We start from the raw sequence: 16,353 nt of genomic DNA, 5'->3' as shown, positions 1-16,353 counted from the left end.
TCTAGTTTAGAAAAAGAAAAAGGTGGGGAGCACTTTACCTTAGTCCGTTTCAGCCACTCTAACAGAAATACCATAGAGTAGGTGACTTAAACAACAATTTATCACTGATCTGGAGGCTGGGAAGTCCAAGATCAAGATGCCAGCAAATGTGTTGTCTGGTGGGGCCAGCTTCCTGGTACACAGACAGTGCTCTCACTGTGTCCTCACATATCAGAAGGAGTGAGAGAGCTCTGTGGAGTCTCTTAAAAAGGCACTAATTCTATTCATGAGGGCTCCTTCCTCAAGTCTTAGTCACCTCCTGAAGGTCCCACTTCTTAATACCATCACATTGGATCTTGATTCTAAGATAAGTTTGGTGGTCATGGTGGTAGGAAGACACAAACATTCAGTCCATAACAGGACTAAAACTGTTTTATTGGGTAACAACCCCTTAGATAAATTTTTTGATGAATGAATCAGTTGTTTGGCCTCTCCAGTGTGCTGATCTCATTTTTGCCTTTAAGATTTAAGATTTAATTATTCCATTCAAATTCTAATCCCAAATGTCATAGGAAGTGTAGTTAGTCCCAATGTTTCTAGAGACTATTGGGGTTCATACTCTGGCTTTTTTTCTTGCTTCTACTGAATTATTGATTTTCATTCTTTATTTGCATTCCATGTGTCTTGAACCATTTCTGCATCTTAGGGCACTAATCTAAATCTTATCTCCTCCAAAGTTCCAAGACTTCTAAAGTATATTTTGACAGGCTTTACTGAAGTTGTGCTTAATAACAGAGCTGAAAGTGATCAGTTGGAGAATAGAAACATTATGCATATTAAAATATGGTACCTCTTGAAAATGACTTAACATTGGACTCTAGCAATGACAATAACAAGAAACATGAACACATATACTTTCCATTTGCCACTGCCTGAATAGCAAGGCAGGATCACACCTTCTGAACCCAGTTCAATCTCAGCATCACAAATGGGGACAACAGGACCATATGAAGTGCTTCATGAAGTGATGCAAGGAGGTGCACATGGCCATATGTGAATTATTCTAGCCTAAAAATCAGAACCTGAATCTAACAGAGCCTCTGGATCTAACTACAAATCTACCAGAAATTGAAGGGATAGAGGAACAGTTAAAAAATCCAATCAAGAAGCAATCAGTCAAACACAAACATGGAAGATTCCATAAAACATTTATTTCCCCAACAAATGAAAACTTAAAAGCTAGAGGGAAGAGCACTAATATAGATAGATTAAAAGAGACTTGAGAAACATAATAAGCACATGAATGTTTGGGCCTTATTTGGAAATTGATTTGAACCAAGCAAGTCTAAAATAAACTATGAGTCAAGTGGGACAATTTAAATATGAGCTTGATACTAGATGGTGTTAGGTAATTAATGTTGATATTTTTAAAGATTGATAATGTCATGTTGGTTAACAAAGAAACAGAAGTCCATATCCGTATATATGCCTTCATGAAAGAATGAAATGTATGAAAATATGAAATAACATACTGTCTGGGATTGCTTGAAAATCCGCCAGCATTAAAAAAAAAAAAAAAAAAAAAAAGATTTGGGAGGGAGGGACACATGAAAGAGACAGACACAAGTTCATACTTATTGAAGCTGAATGAAATATACATGTTTCATTATAGTATCATTTCTATCTTTTTTATATTTTTGATAATTCTATTTATAAAAAGTTTTTTTTTTATTAAATGGCCCCAGGGAAATCTTACACACAAACTGCTAATACTATAAATTTAGGACAATCTATGGTGAAAATTGTCATTCTACCAATATCTTACATGAGCTGGATGTCTCAAGCTAATACTAAGCTAAATCATACAATTTATATACTACCTTTTCAAGATTTAATATTCTATTATATTAATATTTGTTAAATTACTAACATATACATAAAAATAAGAAAATTAGGGATATAAAATATGAAAATAAACTATATACTGTCTCAATTTAGGGTCTTTATGTTTTATCATATTTATAATAACATGATACAAGTGGTTTTAATAATTATATTTGATTCTCATTTGATGAGTGAAGAATTTTAAAAAATCTGCTGAGATTTCAGCACAATACATGAAGAAATGAGGAGTCATGAAGATATATAAGCAGGATGGCAATATAGGTGAAGTAGTGAAAGAGAATCTATTTTAATCATTAATGGAGTTAGGAGCTAAGCAAGCAAAAATTGAGTAGATAAAAGAAAGGAGAGATAATTGGAAAGCCTATATAAAAGTACATAAAAGTAATCTCATGGGCCCTAGTAATAGGATTAGCCTAGGAAAAAATATAATAAAAATTTCATTAGTGACATTGTTTTTCTGCTTTAGAAGAAATATATAGTCCACAGATCCCAATGATAGTCCAATCACAATGGAGTTTAGTAGAGGAATCCTACAGATTTATTAAACATCTGGGCTCTTAAATGTGCTAATTTTCTTAGGCAAAACATTTATAAATCTCAATATCTAGGTTTATGACTAATATCTATTACAGAGAGTTGTCATCAAGATTAAATGGAATAAAGTATATTCTATGTATGCCCCCAATGTACCAACAATGAAAAGTGTCATTAGTTATTACGATCACAAATATTATTAGTTACCATCTATCTGCTTTGTGTTGAAGACATACAGATGACTGAGTCAGTCTTTAACACTTAGTGGATATCCAGTGGAGCAAGGCTATACTGAGTATGAAATATTTTCAGATTAATTTGTTGAGAAGTCTGAGCTTGCTTGCACATCCACACATTTTTAAACAAAACTGAGAAACAGGCTATTTCTCCCTTTCCCCTTCTCTAGTCCTAAAGCAGAATCCTCTAGGAAAGTGGGCAGAGTAAATTAATACTTTCTTGAGCTGGGTGTGTTTGTTATGACTATGAGAGTAGTAGATGCTCCTGGGCTGTGACTTGAAAAGTCTGGGCCTCAGTTTTCAATTATTGGAGCCGTCCTCCCCAGGGAAGTCACTAGGCTATACTGGGTATAAAAGTTTATGAAGCAATAAAGATGAAGAGGGGATTCATTGTTAATGCATGCCTACCAGAGACAAAGTGGTGTCATTAAAACTGAAGCTTTTTACAGTCATAATTTCTCAGGGCTCATCCATGTTAAAACCAACATTTTCACTTGAGCTTATTTCCTGCTCATCTAATTGGAGGTCCCTTGTCAGGATCTGTTTCTGAAGCATCGGTGGTGCAGTGAAAATGATGTTGGGGACTGGATGACTGGGCTATATTAGCATTCATATGAAATTCATTTAATTTTTATTAAAGTAAGCCACTCAGGCAAATCTTTCTTCCTTTTTACATTAGCATTTCATTAAGAACATATCAAGATTAAATAGCGTATACATATTTATAAAAAGGATAATTAACTTAAAACATTTCAAGCTTTGTGTGTGTGTGCGTGCACTTGGATTTATATTAAATTATGGAGACATGGACAAAAATCATTTAATTTTTAAAATCAGATATTCAGTGTGGTTTGTCCCCAAATTGCCCAGTTTATTTTTTTCATGTTAATATTTATTCATACTCAGTCTTACTTAATACACAGTGCCCACTTCTGAAGGGAGAGATTTCTTGTGGTTTTATCAGGCATGTTTATGTTTTGTCAGTTGATGTTAAAACCAAGAGTTGTAAAATGCCATCTTTGGGTCCCACCTCACAATACTACCCTCATTCAATAGAAATGTCACAATATTCAACTAAGGTTTGCTAGCATTTAGATGTTAGAAACAAGATTTCAAATTTGTTATAGATATCAAGGGCCATTAAAAGCACTGAAAATAGGGGCGTCTGGGTAGCTCAGTCGGTTAAGCATCTGCCTTCAGCTCAGGTCATGATCCCATGGCCCGGGGATCAAGCCCCACATCAGGCTCCCTGCTCAGTGGGGAGCTTGTTTCTCCCTCTAGCCACTGCTCATGTTCTCTCTCTCTCTCTCATTATCTCTCTTTCTCTCTCTCTCAAATAAATAAAATCCTTAGAAAAATAAATAAAAGCATGGAAAATAAAACTTTATTTTGCCATCTTTATGGCCATCTTGCCTCTTGAGAGCCCATCTTATTCCTGGTTCTCTAGAGAAAGCCTTATAATTGCCTCATTGGATCAAAAGAAACAAGCAAATCAGAGTGCTGCATATTGACTATGTCTCACTGTATTGATTTCTTATGCTGCATATTCATTATCACAACTTAGAACAACACCCATTTATTGTCTCACAATTTCTGTAGACCCGAAATCCAGGCAGGCTCAACAGGGTCTTCTGCTCAGGGTCTCACCAGGCCAAAATTACAGGATTGTAGGGCTAGTCTTTCTAGAGCATCTGGAGAATTTGCTTCCATGCTCACTTATGTTGTAGGCAGAATGCATCTCCTTGTATCAGTGAGACTAAAGTCCTTACTACCTTACTCTTTGTCAGTTGACGGCACAGGGGTACCAGGGTGGGGCTTTCCTCTGCTCCTTACAGCCAATTGCATTTCTTCTAATGCTGCTCTTTTCATCTTGAAAGTCAGCATTGTCAAGCTCTTTTAACATTTCACATCTCCCTGACTTCCCCTGCTGCCTCCATATTTAAGGGCTAGTGTGATTAGATTAGATCTATTTGGATAATCTCCCTTTTGTCATATAGGTAAAGGGTACTCAAGGGACGATAGATTAAAAAAATAAAAAGCTTTAGTCAGGTATTACTTAACCAAAATTTCTGCATACCTTGTACCCTAGACATGCTCAAATATCCATTTTATTAGAATATACAATGTTAAGAACATAGGCTTTGGACTCAAGGCCTGGGTTCAAGTTCAAGCTTAATTATTTAAAATTGTATGATTTCTGACCCTCAGTTTTCTTCATCTCTAAAATAAACACAATTATATTCCCTATTTTATAAGATTTTGAATTGATTACTTTTGACAAAAAGCATGGCCGTTAATACAGTAACTGACAGATAGGAAGCCCTCAAGAAAGGATTCTCACACATTGTAAAGTCTTGCCAATATAAATAATGTTTATTCAGCAACTTCCCCTAGTATGTTCCATTCTGACCCTAGTGTCTACTTGTTTCTCCCCTAAAATTTTCAATGTTCCTATTCCTAAATCTCCTCAGTTCTAAAATTCCTGAGGTATTTCTATGGCGTGTACACCTCTGGAACTTTCCAAGAATGGCAAAGATCTACCGTGGTCCTCTGCATCTGTTCACAGCCTGTGTCACTTGTAATAAAGCAGCATGCATGCCTTGCCAAACTCATTCAAAAGCTCCATGTTCCAAATTTTTCCCGAATCCAAATTAGGTTGTCTTGATTATGTGAAATCTTTAGTGTTGGGCATGTGATAGCTCACCTACCAATAGGACAGTTGTCTATAAACTCTTATGTGGTAGCAATTAAAATCTAGTTCAACAGAGAGTTGACTCTGGAAGGTTTTATTAACAGATTTTTTTTTCCTTCCCAAAGGAATGGAAGGAAAACCGCTCAGCACCATTTACTCACCTTGCATTCATTTCATCTCTGAATCTAGAAAAGTAAGAGAAGAAAAGGCCATCAACACTAATGTGCTGTAAATCTTGATTTTAGAATTCTGACTCCTGACCTCATGGGGATCATTTATTTAGCACCAGGGATCTCTCATCTCTATAAATTTTTTCTTCTTCCTGATCACTGATCACTGTTCACTTTTACTCCTGTGAGTCACAATTACATTTCCTATTGCTGCCCTGATTATAATGAGTATTTTAAGCTACCAATTTAATCCAAATGTTTATTAAACTCTTTCTGGGGAAAGAAAATTAAATTATTTTCATAAAACTAGACCTTTATTAGTACACCAGTAAGCATGTAATGTTTATTAGAGCTCAGAGATTTCAGCAAATGCCTTTTAACTGAACTTGTTTTGTAGCTGTCCCCTAGCAATTTTGTTAAATTCAGTGGTAATTAACAATTAGGCACCTAGATGAACTGGGATGAACACTAGTGAAAGATAGGTGCATTAACTGTGTGGAAATACTGACAATGAGGTAAGGAAATATGTAAATAGACATGAAAATAATGTTTACTTTCAGTGATCTCATCCATGCCCATGGATTTAAATACCACCCATATGCCAATAACTCCCAAATTCATATCCCTTGCCAAGACTTTTCTGAGCTTCAAGCTACTTGAAATCTCTTTAATGTCTTGTAAGCATCTCAAGTTTTACATACAAGTAATAACATTTGAATATTTCCTTCAAAATGTATTCACCTCTAGTTTTTCTCATCTCAAAAAAAAAAAAAAGGCAAATACCCATCAACTTAATGACTCGACTGAAAATCCTGTGAAAATTCCTTGATTTCTATTTTTCTATCACTTCTAACATCCAGCATACAGTCAAGTGCTATTGACTTAACCTTGAAAGAATATCCTGAAATTAATGGAATAAATAGACTCCCTCCTTTTACCCTTGCTACCCTATAAGTCAGTCCTGAAACAGCATTCCAGGGTGATCCTTATAAAACATAATTAGGTGGTACAAATCATAATCTTCAATGCATTATGACCAACTTCGAATAAAGCCTGAATCTTTAACTCTAACCTGTGAGACATTGTAAGATCTAGTCCCCTATTATACCACCACACCTCTTGTTCCTTATCTTTAGCCCATTGTCCTTCATTTTGGGCCTCAAAAACAAAAAGCCCATTTCTATGCTGTGGTCTTTGTGCTAGTCTTTCATTTTCCTGGAAGGTTCTGCCTTCAAATCATCTCCTGGCTGGTTCCTTGAAGTTTTTCAGATCTTAGCTTAAATATATCTCCTAGGACTGGGAGGTCTACTATAAATATTCAATAAATAGTACCTCCTAAGCCATTCTCTTCATATCACTCTGTGATTGCACTCATCTTTACCTGATATTTAACTGCTTTTGTACTTGTTGCTTTATCGCTGCCCAGTCCACCTTCCCTGCCAGCAATAGAAAATGAGCTCCATTTTCCATATCATCAAGGTCTTAATAAAAACTGAAACAAAAACAAAAACCTTTCTTCCTTAGTATACCCATTATCTATAACAGAGGCAATAAATCTTTTTTTTTTAATTTATAAAATATAATTATTTCAAAAGTTCTACTTCTTAAAAAAAATATATAAAAAAATAAAAAGTTCTAATTCCATTTTTTATAAGTAGGCTCTATGCCCAATGTGGGGCTCAAACTCACAATCCTGAGATCAAGAGTCACATGCTCTACCTACTGAGCCAGCCAGACACCCCCACTTCCATTTTTTAACTCTTAATTTGAACTTGAAAAAAATGGTCACCTAGATCCAGAAGTTACAAAAGGTAATTGAATGCTACATTTCTCTTTGTATAAGTTTTCAATCATGGGTTAAAATAAAGTTAGATTCTTTAGCTCTGTATTCAAAGCTTTTTATGATCTCTGTTCAACCTACACTACTTCTTTCCACTTCCCTTATGTTACCTGTATTCTATTCAAGCTAAACTATTTCATATTCTCCCAGCTGTTCTCCTGGGCTGTCCTATGTGCAGACATTTGTCATTACTGGTCTCTTTTCTTGGAATGCCCTTCTTTCTTTTGCCCCCATACTGATATTTCCAACCTTCAAAAATAATTCCACTGCCTCTTAAAAAGACTCAACTCATTCTCAAAATATTAATTACAGACTTTTTCATCTTGGTCAACTCACACTTCTGGACTTCAGTTGCCTCCTCTTTGAATTAAGAGATTGAAATCAGTTACATATATGCTGTTTGGACTGAAGGACTCTATTATAAACCATTGTATCTGATTCATTATACAATGATATTTTAAAGAAATTGTTGTTGAACATCACAACTATATAGAATATTTATTTATTTTTTTTTTTTTTTTTTAAGATTTTTTATTTATTTATTTGAGAGAGAGAGAATGAGAGAGAGCAAGCACATGAGAGGGGGGAGGGTCAGAGGGAGAAGCAGACTCCCTGCCGAGCAGGGAGCCCGATGCGGGACTCGATCCAGGGACTCCAGGATCATGACCTGAGCCGAAGGCAGTCGCTTAACCAACTGAGCCACCCAGGTGCCCCACTATATAGAATATTTAAAGTATGTGTTTTTTAACTTTAGTTTCAAGGACACAACAATTAAATAATTTTTAAAAAGATCTTCAAATTAGAAAGTAAATTTTAGAAAAAACAATAAGCCAACACTAGAACAGCACTGCTACAGGATTTTTTAATCAGGACACATTATTTGTAGTTTGAGTGTGTTACATGTGTAAGCTATCCTCAAAGAGGAAAAATTGGTAGATTTTTAAATAGCAAAACAACAACAAAGAAAGTTATTTTCTTGAAATTCTTTCAGGTTTATTGTACATAAATGAATACTACCTAAGCCATATATCCTCTGTAGCATATTACTGTTAATTTTTCTTATCTATCACACTATTTAAGTAATAATGCTAGAATTTGATTGTTTTGTGAAAAATAACCTGTAGTGATTTAAAAAAAATTATTTAAAAGAATTATTTTGTTAACCTCTAAAGTTCTCTCTAGGAAAACACAGGAGCCCCAATATTCTGTACCTTTATTTTTGTTTGAGGATAATATGAAGAAAACTTCTGAAGAGATATAGTTTTATTCTGGGAACTAATAACAAATACAAAATAAAATGTAAAAATATATACCATTTGTAGTAGGACAAAAATATCATAAACCTGGGAATAAAAGTAACAAATGATGTGAAAGATTTCTGTATAGAAACCCATAAAGTTGTCAGTTCTATAAAATGTGAGATTTATTGGATTTATTAATTAGAAGACAATATTTTGAATTTGATGCTTTCCCCCAAATTTAGACTTAGCTCAATTTTAATCAAAATCCAAAAGGGAAATTGGGGGAACTCGACAAGACAAACCTAAAATTTATTTTGAAATATAAGTGACAAAGAAGAGCCAAAATATTCTTTAAGAAAAAGGATAAGATGAGAAGACTTGCTTTACTGAATGTCAAGACTAATTATAAAACTACAACAAACATAACAATATGACATTGGCATAAGAACAGAGAGCTAGACAAATGGTACAGAATAAAGAGCTCAGATACAAACTCACTTATCTGTGGACACTTGAATGTATTACTGCAGAATGATAGGAAAATAACAGCATTCTCAAAAAGATTGCTGAAAAGTTACCTATATGAGAAAAAAATGAAACTCAATCCTACTGCAGATTTTTGAAAAGACATTAAATTGTGGTAAGTTTTCTAAATATGTCTAAAATAATGAAGTAAAAAATAATATGAATTTTATGAGATTATTTAGTAAAATCTAAATATATTTTTGACTTCAGGATAGGCAAAGACTTTTTCTTAAATAATGCATAAAGAGAATTTTTAAACTTAATGGGGAAAAATGATAAGCTGAACTATATTAAAATTAAGAACTGGAATTTATTAAGAGACCCCTGCTAAGAAAATGAAAATGCAAGCCACAGAATAGAAGAAATTCTTTGAAACAAATAGAGCTCACAGACTGTGTGTGTGTGTGAGTGTGTATTCTATATGTTTCTAATATATGGGTGTGTGTGTATCTCATAAATCAGTTCAAAATAAAGAAAACCTAGTAGATAAATGGATAAGATTCAAACTGGCATTTCATAAAAATGTACATTTGTGATTATAGCTATGAAAACAATAATGTTTGTAATAACATAAACTGGAAGCAACACAAAAGTTCATTAGCAGGGAATGGATAAATGGAATATTCACATGTAGATATAATACATCAATGTAAGAGAGTGAACTACAGCTAGATGCAACAATGTAGATAACTCTAAGACTCATTTTTTAGTGGAAAAAAAAAAAAACACGTCCAAGAAGAACATTTTTAAAATTCAAAACAAATTGAGTAATGTGGTTTTTAGTTACAAGCATTGCATATTAGTAAATTGGCTCTTCGAGAATAATAAAAAGTCACGATTTTTAGTTTATACCAATTATTTTGGTGTAAATTTTCCCACCGTGGCTAATTTTCTCGCGAGTGACCTTGCAGATCTGAATGTGAAGTTGGAAAAAGATGCAATCAGCTCTTTAGAGCCAATGCTCACTGGCTCCAACATACCCCTGCATTTATAGGTGATAAGATAAATGTAATTTTTTAAAATGCCTTAAACCTTTTCAAAATTAAGAAAAAAAAAGATTTTATACACATATGGAATGAACACATGGCAAAGATTTTACTCACGTCATTAATGGAGAGAACTGGTCAGATAGCAGACTTGGGTCAAATGAAGATTGGAAGAATGATCCACCATGAAAGGCATTCTGAAATAGTTTATCCCAGGGTGGGGTGGGGGTGATTAATGATCTATAGGACAGGGGGCGGAGCAAGATGGCAGAGGAGTAGGAGACCTGGATTTTGTCTCCTCTCAGGAATTCAGCTGGATAGGGATCAAACCCTTCTGAACACCTACAAACTCAACAGGAGATCGAAGAAAAGAATAGCAACAACTCTCTGAACAGAAAAGCGACCACTTTCTGGAAGGTAGGACGTGCGGAGAAGTGAATCCGAGGCGATATTCGGGAGGATAGACGGCGGGGAGGGGCCTCCATCGGCCGCTTCTGGCAAGTGATAGAGCCACGAGCGCAAAATCGGAACTTTTAGAAGTCTGCTCCGCTGAGGGACGTCACTCTGGTGGCGAAGTGGGGGGTGGAACCCTCGCGGGACAGTGTGGTCTCAGGACCCTCGGGGTCACAGAAAGACCAGGGGTGCCTGAGTGCGGCAGAGCTCCCAGGGATCGGAGCAGGGAAGCTGGCTGCAGAGACGGAGCCCAGGCGCGGGCTCTCAGCTCGGGGTTGTCATAAACCGTGATCCGCGGCAGAGTCGGGCCACTGCTCCTCCAGCAGGGACCCAACAAGCGGCAGATCGGGGGAGACTCACCTTCTTCCCCCGGGAGGAGAGGTGCGGGAGCGCACCGCGGGGATCTGCTGGGTTTGGAGACTCCACCCGGGGTTGGGTGCCAGATAGAAAGGCGCGGTCACAGGCCAGGTGAGCGCGGAGTGTGGCCGGAGACCGGGGAGACGGGAGTGACTGACTGCTTTTCTCTGGGGGCTCGCTGAGGAGCGGGACCCCGAGTTCTCGGCTCCTCCGGGGCGGAGACTAGGAGGCCGCCATTTTCACTCTCCGCCTCCAAAGCTGTACGGAAAGCTTGCAGGGAACAAAAGCTCCGGAGAGCAAACCCGAGCAGATTACTTAGCCCGGACCGGCAAGGGCGGGGCAATTCTGCCTCCGGCAAAGACATTTGGGAACCACGGCAACAGGCCCCTCCCCCAGAAGATCAGCGAGAACAGCCAGCCAAGACCAGGTTTACCGATCAATGAGAATGGCAGAACTCCAGCGCTAGGGGAATACAGCACAGAATTCATTGCTTTTTTCCCCATGATTCTTTAGTCTTTCAAAGTAAATTATTTTTTTTAATTGTCTTTTTTTCTTTTTTCTTTTTTTCTTTTTTTTTGAATTTTTCTTTTTCCCTTTTTCAACCAACATCTTATCAATCCCTTTTTTAAAAAAAAAAACATTTTTATTTTTCATTTTTAAAGTCATATTCTATCCCTTTATAGTAGTTACCTGTATTTTTGGCATATATATATAAGTTGTTCTCTTTAAAATTTTGAGATAGTTTCTTCTAACAGATCAAAATATACTCTAAATCTCTAGTGTATGGTTTTTTTCTACTCCCCTGCCTGATCACATTCTCTCCCTTTTTTCTTTCTTTTTTTTTTTTTAAATCCTCTTCTTTCTTTTTTCAAACAACTTACCAAAGCCTTTTATAAAATTTTTTATAATTTCCATCTTTACAGTCATATTCCATCCCTTCATCATATCAACCCTTATTTTTGTACATATATAAGTTTTTCTTTCTTTAAAATTTTGGGAGGGACTTTCTTTTAACAGACCAAAATACACCCAAAATCTAGTGTGTGGCCCTGATCTATAAACCAGCCTGATCATATTTGATCACATTCTGTTTTTCTTTTGTTTTGTTCTGCTTTTGTTTGTTTTTATCTTTATCTTTATCTTTTCTTTTTTCTTTTTTTCTTTCTTTTTCTTTTTTCTCTCTTTCCCTTTCTTTTCCCACTGCTTCAGGTCTTTTCTGATTTGTTTAGAGTATATTTTCTGGGGACGTTGTTACCCTGCTAGCATTTTGTTCTCTCATTAATCTATTCTCCTCTGCACAAAATGACAAGATGGAAAAAATCACCTCAACAAAAAGAACAAGAGGTAGTACCGACTGCCAGGGACCTACTCAATACAGACATTAGTACGATGTCAGATCTAGAGTTCAGAATCATCACTTTAAAGATACTAGCTGGGCTTGAAAAAAGCATGGAAGTTATTAGAGAAACCCTCTCTGGAGAAGTAAAAGAACTAAAATCGAACCAAGTAGAAATCAAAAAGGCTATTAATGAGGTGCAATCAAATATGGGGGCGCTAACTGCTAGGATAAATGAGGCAGAAGAAAGAATCAGTGAGATAGAAGACCAAATGATGGAAAATAAAGAAGCTGAGAAAAAGAGAGATAACCAACTACTGGATCACGAGGGCAGAATTCGAGAGATAAACGATACCATAAGACGAAACAACATTAGAATAATTGGGATCCCAGAAGAAGAAGAAAGAGAGAGAGGGGCAGAAGGTATAATGGAGCAAATTATAGCAGAGAACTTCCCTAATTTGGGGAAGGAAACAGGCATCAAAATCCAGGAAGCACAGAGAACCCCTCTCAAAATCAATAAAAATAGGTCAACACCCCGACATCTAATAGTAAAACTTACGAGTCTCAGAGACAAAGAGAAAATCCTGAAAGCAGCTCAGGAGAAGAGATATGTAACCTACAATGGTAGAAACATTAGATTGGCAACAGACTTATCCACAGAGACCTGGCAGGCTAGAAAGGACTGGCATGATATATTCAGAGCACTAAATGAGAAAAATATGCAGCCAAGAATACTATATCCAGTTAGGCCGTCATTGAAAATTGAAGGAGAGATAAAAAGCTTCCAGGACAAACAAAAACTAAAGGAATTTGCAAACACGAAACCAGCCCTACAAGAAATATTGAAAGGGGTCCTCTAAGCAAAGAGAGAGCCTAAAAGCAACATAGACCAGAAAGGAACACAAACAATATACAGTAACAGTCACTTTACAGGCAATACAATGGCACTAAATTCCTATCTTTCAATAGTTACCCTGAATGTAAATGGGCTAAATGTCCCAATCAAAAGACACAGGCTATCAGATTGGATTAAAAAACAAGACCCATTGATATGCTGTCTGCAAGAGACTCATTTTAGACCCAAAGACACCCCCAGATTGAAAGTGAGGGGGTGGAAAACCATTTACCATGCTAATGGACACCAAAAGAAAGCTGGGGTGGCAATCCTTATATCAAACAAATTAGATTTTAAACCAAAGACTGTAATAAGAGATGAGGAAGGACACTATATCCTACTTAAAGGGTCTATCCAACAAGAAGATCTAACAATTGTAAATATCTATGCCCCTAACATGGGAACAGCCAATTATATAAGGCAATTAATAACAAAAGCAAAGAAACACATCGACAACAATACAATAATAGTGGGGGACTTTAACACCCCCTCACTAAAATGGACAGATCGTCTAAGCAAAAGATCAACAAGGAAATAAAGACTTTAAATGACACACTGGACCAAATGGACTTCACAGACATATTCAGAACATTCCATCCCAAAGCAACGGAATACACATTCTTCTCTAGTGCCCATGGAACATTCTCCAGAATAGATCACATCCTAGGTCATAAATCAGGTCTCAACCAGTACCAGAAGATTGGGATCATCCCCTGCATATTTTCAGACCACAATGCTTTGAAACTAGAACTCAATCACAAGAGGAAAGTCGGAAAGAACTCAAATACATGGAGGCTAAAGAGCATCCTACTGAAGAATGAATGGGTCAACCAGGAAATTAAAGAAGAATTAAAAAAATTCATGGAAACCAATGAAAATGAAAACACAACTCTTCAAAATCTTTGGGATACAGCAAAGGCAGTCCTAAGAGGAAAGTATATAGTAATACAAGCCTTTCTCAAGAAACAAGAAAGGTCTCAAGTACACAACCTAACCCTACACCTAAAGGAGCTGGAGAAAGAACAGCAAATAAAGCCTAACCCCAGCAGGAGAAGAGAAATAATAAAGATCAGAGCAGAAATCAATGAAATAGAAACCAAAAGAACAGTAGAACAGATCAATGAAACTAGGAGGTGGTTCTTTGAAAGAATTAACAAGATTGATAAGCCCCTGGCCAGACTTATCAAAAAGAAAAGAGAAATGACCCAAATCAACAAAATCATGAATGAAAGAGGAGAAATCACAACCAACACCAAAGAAATACAAACAATTATAAGAACATATTATGAGCAACTCTATGCCAGCAAATTAGATAACCTGGAAGTAATGGATGCATTCCTAGAGATGTATCAACTACCAAAACTGAACCAGGAAGAAATAGAAAACCTGAACAGACCTATAACCACTAAGGAAATAGAAGCAGTCATCAAAAATCTCCCAAAACACAAAAGCCCAGGGCCAGATGGCTTCCAAGGGGAATTCTACCAAACATTTCAAGAAGAATTAATACCTATCCTTCTGAAACTGTTCTAAAAAATAGAAAAGGAAGGAAAACTTCCAAACTCATTTTATGAGGTCAGCATTACCTTGATCCCAAAACCAGACAAAGACCCCATCAAAAAGGAGAATTACAGACCAATATCCCTGATGAACATGGATGCAAAAATTCTCACCAAAATACTAGCCAATAGGATCCAACAGTACATTAAAAGGATTATTCACTACGACCAAGTGGGATTTATCCCTGGGCTGCAAGGTTGGTTCAACATCCGCAAATCAATCAACGTGATACAATACATTAACAAAAGAAAGAAAAAGAATCATATGATACTCTCAATAGATGCAGAAAAAGCATTTGACAAAGTACAGCATCCTTTCTTGATCAAAACTCTTCAGAGTATAGGGATAGAGGGTACATACCTCAATATCATAAAAGCCATCTATGAAAAACCTACAGCGAATATCATTCTCAATGGGGAAAAACTGAGAGCTTTCCCCCTAAGATCAGGAACGCGGCAGGGATGTCCACTATCACCACTGCTATTCAACATAGTATTGGAAGTCCTAGCCACAGCAATCAGACAACAAAAAGAAATCAAAGGCATCCAAATTGGCAAAGAAGAAGTCAAACTCTCACTCTTTGCAGATGATATGATACTTTATGTGGAAAATCCCAAAGACTCCACCCCAAAACTGCTAGAACTCATACAGGAATTCAGTCAAGTGGCAGGATATAAAATCAATGCACAGAAGTCAGTGGCATTCCTATACACCAACAACAAGTCAGAAGAAAGAGAAATTAAGGAGTCGATCCCATTTACAATTGCACCCAAAACCATAAGATACCTAGGAATAAATCTAACCAAAGAGGCAAAGGATCTGTACTCAGAAAACTATAAAATACTCATGAAAGAAATTGAGGAAGACAAAGAAATGGAAAAACGTTCCATGCTCATGGATTGGAAGAACAAATATTGTGAAGATGTCAATCCTACCTAGAGCAATCTACACATTCAATGCAATCCCCATCAAAATACCATCCACTTTTTTCAAAGAAATGGAACAAATAATCCTCAAATTTGTATGGAACCAGAAAAGACCCCACATAGCTAGAGGAATGTTGAAAAAGAAAAGCAAAGCTGGCGGCATCACAATTCCGGACTTCCAGCTCTACTACAAAGCTGTCATCATCAAGACAGTATGGTACTGGCACAAAAACAGACACATAGATCAATGGAACAGAATAGAGAGCCCAGAAATGGACCCTCAACTATATGGTCAACTAATCTTTGACAAAGCAGGAAAGAATGTCCAATGGAAAAAAGACAGTCTCTTCAACAAATGGTGTTGGGAAAATTGGACAGCCACATGCAGAAGAATGAAACTGGACCATTTCCTTACACCACACACAAAAATAGACTCCAAATGGTTGAAAGACCTCAATGTGAGACAGGAGTCCATCAAAATCCTAAAGGAGAACACAGGCAGCAACCTCTTCGACCTCAGCCGCAGCAACTTCTTCCTAGAAACATCGCCAAAGGCAAGGGAAGCAAGGGCAAAAATGAACTATTGGGACTTCATCAAGATAAAAAGCTTTTGCAAAGAAAAGGGAACAGTCAACAAAACCAAAAGACAACCGACATAATGGGAGAAGATATTTGCAAAGGACATATCAGATAAAGGGCTAGTATCCAAAATCTA

This window comes from Halichoerus grypus, chromosome 11 (assembly GCF_964656455.1).
Source record: "Halichoerus grypus chromosome 11, mHalGry1.hap1.1, whole genome shotgun sequence".
Lineage (NCBI taxonomy): Eukaryota > Metazoa > Chordata > Mammalia > Carnivora > Phocidae > Halichoerus > Halichoerus grypus.
The sequence above is the reverse complement of the archived record's forward strand: the minus strand, read 5'-3'. Positions refer to the sequence as shown.